Here is a 9,923-nt window from a genome sequence, read left to right as displayed (position 1 = left end):
TCCTGATATAGCGTTATTCCCTGGTCCTCTGTCCTGATATAGCGTTATTCCCTGGTCCTCTGTCCTGATATAGCGTTATTCCCTGGTCCTCTGTCCTGATATAGCGTTATTCCCTGGTCCTCTGTCCTGATATAGCGTTATTCCCTGGTCCTCTGTCCTGATATAGCGTTATTCCCTGGTCCTCTGTCCTGAAGATGTGGTCCTGTGTGGCTCCGCTGGTAGAGCATGGCACTAGCAACGCCAGAATAGTGGGTTTGATTCCTACTGGGGCTACTCATACAAAAATGCACTCACTGTTGTAAGTCGCTTTGGATAAAATAATTTGCCCAATGGTATATATTATTAAAGTGATACTTCAGGACTTTGGCAATGAAGCCCTTTATCTACCCCAGAGTTAGATGAACTCGTGGATACCATTTGTTATGTCTCTGCTTGCAGTTTGAAGGAAGTTGCTCACTGACGTTAGCATTCTAGCAGATACCATAGACTTCCAGTCATTGTGCTAATGCTATGGATGCAGAGACATACACATGGTATCAACGAGTCCATCTGACTCTGGGGCAGTAGATAAAGGGCTTCATTGCCAAAATCCCAAAGTCTCCCTTTAAGATGTACTTTCATTTCCCTATTGATTTTATATTTTTTTAAAGGATGACTCAAATATAATATATATTCCTGCTGTATTTATTATTTGGAAGGGACATATTTGGAACACAGACACAGAAAACAACAGAACAACAAGTTCTTAAACTCTTACTGCGTGCATGGTTTCACTAGTGTGTCTGCCTGACAGAGAGCCCTTCTGACAACAAGAGGAGCCTCCAATTCACAAACGTTGCTGTACTGCTGTGATAGACAACAGAGCATGCCCCAAATCCTCTGTGTCAGGAGACGAGTGGATTATGTTCATCACTGATTCTCAGCAAAGCCATTCGGAGGAGGCAAAATAGCATTCAAAAGTCAGTGCTTGTCGCACGTAGCATATTTGCGTGTTGCTATGTGCGACATAACCCCTCAAGACACCAGGGCCCACAGGTCCAAAGTAGTGCACTATATAGGGAATAGGGTGCCATTTGGGATGCACCCTTTAGCTTGATAAAGATGGTACTGTTCAATGTAACAGTGGTTTGTGGTGTTGGTGTTTCCCCCAATATGACTCCATTTCCCTACATAGTGGCTTTGGAGCATTGTGGGAATTCCAAGGCATCTGCGTTAAGGACAAAGTGTCTGGAATAAGTTATGGAATAACTTTATATAATCTGAAAGTGGGAGGGAAATGGAGAGACAGGGTCTTTGTGTGATCGTGTGCCAAATGATAATAAAAAATACAGCACACTAATATCAAGCCAATTGTCTCTTTACTTCGCTTCAGTATTCCCACAGACACACAGTATGCATACAGCAGTGGCGGCTGGTGGGAGGAGCTATAGGAGGATGGGCTCATTATAATGGCTAGAATGGAATACAGTAAAACGTGGTTTCCATATGTTTGATGTGTTTGATACATTATTCCATTCCAGCCATTACAATGAGCCCGTCTTCCTATAGCTCCTCCCACCAGCCTCCTCTGGCATACAGCCATTCCCGAACTGTCTCCCCTTTAGTATCTCTCACACTGTAGAGTTGGTGATATCACCCTCAAGCCAATAAAGACGGCGGTGATTAAACAAACTCGCATGCCTATTCGCCCGCCTTCCCGCCTTCCCGGGCCCCCTGCTGTGCCCGCTCGTCCGGCAAAGGGATGTGTCATCATCCCCCTGGCCACGGGCCACAGGTTGGGCGAGAGCGGGAGAAAGCAAAGTGTCGGAGCTCCCACTAAGTGTTAAACAGAGACAGCGGCTGGCAGGAATCATGAATATTACATCTTCTGGCTGTCTACAGATGTAGGATCTTTAATTTGATCACCCTGTTGAAAGATAACTTTCCTGCAATGCAGGAAATGTTTAACTTGTATAGTATTTGAGGTTTAAAAAGGCTTCTGAAGTTTGTAATTTCCACTTTGAAATTTCAGACTTGATTTTCCCTTTTGAAAAATGTATCAACCCCTACAAAAATGTCCATTAATTATAATCCACATAATAATTCACATTTCCAGTTGCTGCAGGATTATTTTCCTGCTGTAACAAACTGGCTCAAATTAATATCCTGCATCTGTATAGGTTAACTCTTCTAACAGTGGAGAGAGGAAGCGTTCTAGTCAGGGTTTTGAAGTATCTGTGATAGGCTAGATAATAGTGTGGTTGTCTGTAGTGTAGAGCCTGTGGAGGCTAAAGAAAGGATTCACTCTCCTTTAGTGTTACAAAAATAGCCTGTCAACCGAAAATAAAATATTAATTCAAGTGTTCTTGTGTGGTCCCTTGCCAATCCTCAATGAGATGATGTGCTTTAAAGTCACCGTCCTGTTCCCTCACCAATGACAAGAGCTACACTATCTTTTTATTGGAGTCGATTAAAGGGTTGTTATTGGGTAAATATTGATTATGCCAACTCTGCAATCTGGACCAATGTTCCTAGGGTTCATGTGGTTCTCTCTCTCTCTCGCTCTCTCTTTCTCCATTGTATAATAAAGCAAGGTGATGAAGTCCTTTATCTGTTTGATATTGTCTGAAACAGCTGGCTCCCAAACAGTGAATGAGGCCATTTTTCTCAACCATGCCGGCTGACAGGCCATATCTGTCCCGATGCACTCTCTGCGGGTCAGAAGAAAGTGGATGTTTACAGTTTTCAGGAATACAGTATTTTCAACCTAACTTTCGTTTCCTTGAAAAAACGAAAGTGGGAACTCCGCTCAGGGGTCTTTTTACGCCTGCTACGTTAGGTTAGTCCCAATTCACCTAACGTAGCAGGCGTAAAAAGACATCTGAGCGGAGTTCCCACATCCTGTTTGAAGGGAAAAGGAAGCTTGGTTGAATTAGCTGTATCCCTGAAAACCGAATGCATCCGTTTGTTGGCAAATCCGTTAAGGGCGGTCCCGATGCTGGAAGAGGTCTCTTGCCATTGGCTGCTTTCTGTCGAGACATTCTTCTAAATTTACACCTTGTTGCCAGGAAGTCGGCATCTGTCGGGACTATTAATGCAGGTAATTAAACTTGAGCAAAAAGGTCATCCTTAGCCTCACATGGTAATCACTCGAGGGCCCATTTTAGTGCCAAATAATATAATCTCTGAGGAATGGCTGAAAAAATCCTCTGTTGGAATATTCATACTACGACGACTCTGGTTGCATCCCAAATAGTACCCTATTCCCTACATAGTGCACTACTTTTGGCCATGGCTCTGATCAGAAGTAGTGCACTATGTAGGGAAAATGGTGCCATTTAGGACACAAACTGTGACTCTGAGTCAGATGCCTTCAAGCCAATTGGTCTGAACCCCCGGTCCCATTTGTACACGGTTGTCTTGTTAAATAATCAATTTACAGTGCGTTGGTGTGAAAGGTAGAGACTTTGTATAGCAATTTGCCATCTGATGAGCACTCGTATTCTTATGCCGCTCTGCCCACTGCACTTTAAGGCCCTGGTCCCCCAGTCAGAAGGCATTTCTCCTAATGGTTAATTAGTTGAGTCACTATCAATGTGGCTCCCTGTATGCCTTCTGATCAGGAGAAAGAGGAAGCCTATGGGATGAGAGAAAAGGTTGGAGAACAGCTTGAGATGGATGGGTGGGGTTTTGCATCTGTTCTTTAAAATTCAAAATGTAACCCAGTTTATTTTGTAGCTATGCAGCCAGTTCATATGAAATAGTCTGATACTACTCTGAGCATACTGTGATAATGTGGCAGTGGATGGCTAAGTGCATCACTAATGCCTTTCTCAGACCAACTACTTTAGCCATGGATCCAGAAATGCCTTGGCTTTTTTGGGCCAGTGGTATTAACAGTGCTTCTTGAGTATGTTGTGTTACGTTGCAAAAGGTTGTGAGGTTGGAATTTCCACTCTGTCACAACTACAGGTGGGGAATGTTGGAAGCTTGGAATGGAACTGAACGGAAGGTTGGGATGTTAGAAGGTTGAAATGGAAGGTTGGAATGGAACTGACTGGAAGGTTGGGATGCTGGAAGGTTTGAATGGAACTGACGGAAGGTTGGAAGGTTGGGATGTTGGAAGGTTGGAATGGAACTGACTAGAAGGTTGGAATGGAACTGACTGGAAGGTTGTAATGGAACTGACCAGAAGATTTGAATGTTGGGATGTTGGAAGGTTGGAATGGAAGGTTTGAATGGAACTGACAGCTGGAAGGTTGTTGGTCTTTGATCACAGGTACTATCTCCTGTCTTTGTGCCCTTGAGCAAGGCACTTAACCCCCCACAATTACTCTCCATCCAGGGACGCTGCACTGCGGCTGACCCTGTGCCTCTCAACGCGTGCGTGTGTGTACAGTATATCTAGGGGTGTTGGGAAAGGCAAAATACATATTTCCATTCTAATCAATGGACAATAAAGTATCTATTCTATTCTATACATAGTCTAACCTGTGTGACCTGTGCCTTTTACCATGTTACCATGAAGAGAACACATAAACTCTCTGTAAGCTGCTGTATATTGGTACCATTAGACTTCCAGGTGAGTGGATTGTAGGAAACATAGAAGGGAAATCGTTTCCCCCCAAAAAATGAAGAGAGATCTCAACCTTTAAATGTGGTGTATCTTGTCAGATCCCCCAAACTCCAAGGCACCATCACCAATCATGCATTCACTTCTCTGTTTCCAGGTATGTGCTTTTCCTCTGCATTTGTGTGTGCCACCAACAATGACCAGAATCCTCCATGGGGGTACGAGTTCATTGGAGGGTCAGAGGTTATGTCATGGGTCATCCCATTTAGGTGAATACTCTTTTTTTAATCAAATGTGGCAGATTGGAATTTTCCATTTGAGTTTAGGCGATACATGTGATTTGTTAAGTTTAGACAAGTAATTACAATTGGTTAAGGTTATATGGGTTGGATTAAGTTTGGGTAATAAATGTGATTGGTTCAGTTTAGAGACCAGGTTAAGGGTTGGTGTAAGATTATAAAACAAATTAAACCACACCGGGATTCGAACCAGCAATATTGTGTATGGGAATCCCACTGTAAGCTCCACCCACTGACCCTTGAACTTTCATCCACTCAGCTAAAATGTGGATGTCAAAATACTTAGAATAAAACCTCAATTTTATCATAGTTCCCATAAGTAGGACTGAAAATCATGTCACCACTGAAGCAGTTGTATTTGAAATACAGGTGTTTGAGTGTCATGGCGTTATCCTTTTGCGATACATAATTGACTTCAAAACTTGCCTCGTTTATCTCTTCCGACTGTGAAGTCCCTTTGTTAATAATGCATAGCTGCCGTGAAACGTAAATGTTGGACTTGAATGCGTTTGCGCTAACTACCGGGTGTGTATTTCCCCCTCCCTCACACCCAGGTCAGTGTCACTGTGTTGGGAACAAAGCGGGCCTAGTAATAAACTCCTAACTTGATAGGTAATGTGAATGACCTGTACCAGGCAACAGTAGTGTGAGCAGTTGCCTGAAATACTATGCTTCGAAAGAACCGTGACATTTGGAATAGCATTTACATGACCTGCTTAATTTATATGGGTATTGATGCATTACCAAACTCGTTTATTCATTCACCCAACAGATACCACATTTGTTCTCCAATTACACAAAACCAATTGGTTAATTTGATACACATGACTTCCTTTTTGTCAAACAGTTTTTTCTTGTTGCTTAAAACACCAATGAATATTGCAGGAGTAGCTTACTCTGAAGCTACAAAGTTCAAATGTTTTGTGTAAGCAGAATGGACACCCACCCATGGCCATCCCACTGGACGCAGACATCTGTTCAATGTCTAGTTTCATTTACATTTGGTTGAGTTGTGAACTGACATGAAATCAACAACCAAAAATGTGCCATGTCATTGGATTTAGGTTCAAAGTTGGGTGAAAAAAATCCTATCAGTTTTCCATGTTGATTCAATGTCGTCACATTGCATTTTTTGGTTGAAATGATGTGGAAACAACATTTATTCCACCAGTTTTTGCCCAGTGGGATGTGAATGTCATGCATTGACTGGAACACAATGGATTGGATACTTGTTATGTCTTAGTCGGAACTAGGAAACTCTGAAATTTCCGACTTGCTAACTGGTTGAACGCGACACATGTATAACTACAACCAGTTAGCAAGTTGGAAATTTCAGAGTTTCCTAGTTCTGACTGGCACGTGAATGCGGCAATATTTCATCTCCCTTTCTAGATAGGTTGTGTTTTGAAACTATTGTGTCATCCGTTTGAACTCTGTACCTGATTTACAATAGAAAAGCTAAACATTTGTCATTGTGAAAAATTATATGTTCTTAAGTGACCTGGATAAATGAAAAAATAAATAAACAACATAAAGATGCATAAGCAATAGGGGGACTTGAGCAGTGTGTTTGTCACCCCATTTCTTTATGGGAGGTTGTCTATGAGGACTATCTGCTGAGACAATGTGGAAACAGGAGACCAGAAGCGTCACATCAAAGAAGTGAGATCATTTGCCAACCAAACACAGACTCACATTGACATTTTGAGGTGGCGGTGTTCCTGCAGTGGTAAACATGGCAGGCTGAAACCTATTTTCACTCTGCTAAACCATATAGGCATATAGAGCATTGCAGATAGAAGTGCAGGTCTTATTCATTAGGCACCAAACCTAAGAAAATTGATTGAAACAGGGAGGGACTACCTGGACTTGTTCAATAGGAAACTCTGATTTCCATTTTCCGTGTCAAAACATTTTGAAACGTTCTCCGTTGCATGCCCTAATGAACACTACCCAGGAGTTGTAAAATGTACTCAACTCAATAACATGATACACAATACACTTGAATGAAGCTCTGCTTTGTCACATTAAAATAATAAATAGACTTATTGAACAGTGAAGGGGTCCTGGTATCTCTAACACTTCTCTGATTCTCTACAATTGATAAATGGGCACCAGTAATGATTTGTATCATAAAAATAAATAATTAGGTGGGTGCTTATTTCTGTCCTGTTTCACACATGTACAAGTGTGTATTATACACGTTTGAAATAGAAATGTGTTTTTTGCATATCCAAACGCCCCGAGACACCCTCAGAGAATGGGGTCACAGCCAGCCATTAGGGTTAAATGTCTTGCTCAAGGGCAAATAGATGTATCCCCTTGTCAGCTCAGGGATTCAAACTAGCAACATTTTAGTTACTGACCCAATACTCTAACCGCTAGGCCACCTGCCGCGGTTATTGACATCCTGTTGATATTCATATTCATTGAATGCCAATCAGGAGCACCTTGTCTTTGGGCCATGGCAGTTTTGATGAGTCATGATGATACCAACTGTGCACAACATTAAAAATAAATGTCAGAGTAAAGAGTATGCTCCAAGGGATCATTCTATGAATACTAAAGAGCTATGATCCTCTTAACCATAAGGAAGCAGGATCACTTGATAAAAACTACAGTCAGGTGCAACCATTGAGATCCTATTATTCAGTAATATATATAGTCAGAAATATGAATATACAATATCTGTTGTTGGAGCCAAAACACACAAAACAATGATTGAGTAATAACTTATGAATGCACAACCATCTGTTATGCTGCAGTGCACAACAGGAGTCGTAATGTGTCATGATTCATGACATATAGGCAAGAATGTGCTTCAGTATTCACCAGTATGAATGGGAAGTGTTTTTGACACGCACCCATATGTGGGAAAGACTTCGGCCCATTGGAAGATTTGGATCACACTTATGACTTTTGGGCACTCATCTAAAACTGCTCTGAGTGTAGAAGCTTTGTGGGGCCTAGTGAGTAAAAGTCAGTCTATAGGCCTCTTGTTGATGTATGATTCACACTGTAATCCTCACATGTTGCCTAAAGCTGAGTCTGGAGACAAAGGCAAACAATGCAACATTAGTTTACAACTCCTATGGTGTTGCTAGGGCCCATCAAATCATCCCCACTGACTATCCTTCCGCACAGGCTGTGGGCAGTATTCATGAGATATCGGGAGAGAGGAAGAGCTGCAACGCCCGTGGCTCCTGTGACCTGCAGTGCAGAGGCGAGCTTGCTCTCTGGCTGTGCCATAAAAGCTCAGACCTCTGGGCAGAGGCAGTAACATCACTGTGCTCACATACACCGGTTACAGTATCCCCCCTCTCTCGTGGTGTCCTCCTCGCGTACAGAGCAGTTTCTCCGATGCAGAAGAGAATGACAAATCCCGCTGCTGCCACTCTACCTACATGTACATTTTACCTCAATTACCTCGACTAACCGGTGCCCCCGCACATTGACTCGGTACCTGTACCCCCTGTATATAGCCTCGCTATTGTTATTTTTACTGCTGTTCCTTAATTATTTGTTACTTTTATATTGTATAATTTTATATTGTATTTATTTTTGTGTGATTTGTTTTGGTATTCTTTCTTAAAACTGCATTGTTGGTTAAGGGCTTGTAAGTAAGCATTTCACTGTAAGGTCTACACCTGTTGTATTCGGCGCATGTGACAAATAAAATGTTGATTTGATTTTGATTTGATTTGAGTGTAGCAGTCAGCGTGAAAGCTGCAATGGGGAGCCGAACCGTGGCTCCTGTGGTGCAGAAGTAAGCGTCTAACTGACTGTGTCACAAAAGCCTGGGCCTCTGGGCAGGAGAACGCACACATCGGTTAAACAGGTAGCCTATGGGCTTGACCGGAGATCAAAATGAAGCCCTTTGAGGATCAATCCTATGGCCAAAGACTCATTCTGATTCATATCAACTCATGGTACCAGCGTTCAAGACAAGTCTAGATAAATAGATGTCATGGTTTACTTTAAGCTAAGGATCCTGGGACTAAACACCTCCCTCTGCAACTGGATCCTGGACTTCCTAACAGGCCACCCCCAGGTGGTAAGGGTAGGTAACAACACATCGGCCACGCTGATCCTCAACACGGGGGCCCCTCAGGGGTGCGTGCTCAATCCCCTCCTGTACTCCCTGTTCACCCATGACTACATGGCCAGGCACGACTCCAACACCATCATTAAGTTTGCCGACGACACAACAGTGGTAGGCCTGATCACCGACAACTATGAGACAGCCTATAGGGAGGAGGTCAGAGACCTGGCCGTGTGGTGCCAGGATAACAACCTCTCCCTCAGCGTGACCAAGACAAAGGAGATGATTGTGGACTACAGGAAAAATTAGAGGACTGAGCACGCCCCCATTCTCATCGACGGGGCTGTAGTGGAACAGGTTGAGAGCTTCAAGTTCCTTGGTGTCCACATCACCAACGAACTATCATGGTCCAAACACACCAAGACAGTCGTGAAGAGGGCACGACAAAGCCTATTCCCCCTCAGGAGACTGAAAAGATTTAGCATGGGTCCTCAGATCCTCAAAAAGTTATACAGCTGCACCATCGAGAGCATCCTGACTGGTTGCATCACCGCCTGGTATGGCAACAGCTCGGCCTCTGACCGCAAGGCACTACAGAGGGTAGTGCGTACGGCCCAGTACATCACTGGGGCCAAGCTTCCTGCCATCCAGAACCTCATACCAGGCGGTGTCAGAGGAAGGCCCTCAAAATTGTCAAAGACTCCAGCCACCCTAGTCATAGACTGTTCTCTCTGCTACCGCATGGCAAGTGGTACCGGAGCGCCAAGTCTAGGTCCAAAAGGCTTCTCAACAGCTTCTACCCCCAAGCCATAAGACTCCTGAATAGCTAATCATGGCTACCCGGACTACCCCCCACCCCCACCCCATATTTTTATGCTGCTGCTACTCTGTTAATTATTTATGCATAGTCACTTTAACTCTACCCACATGTACATATTACCTCAACTACCTCAACTAGCCGGTGCCCCTGCACATTGACTCTGCACCGGTACCCCCCCTGTATATAGCCTCCCTACTGTTATTTTATTTT

Source organism: Coregonus lavaretus (genome assembly GCF_964263955.1).
Source record: "Coregonus lavaretus genome assembly, chromosome: 13".
Classification (NCBI taxonomy): domain Eukaryota; kingdom Metazoa; phylum Chordata; class Actinopteri; order Salmoniformes; family Salmonidae; genus Coregonus; species Coregonus lavaretus.
The sequence above is the reverse complement of the archived record's forward strand: the minus strand, read 5'-3'. Positions refer to the sequence as shown.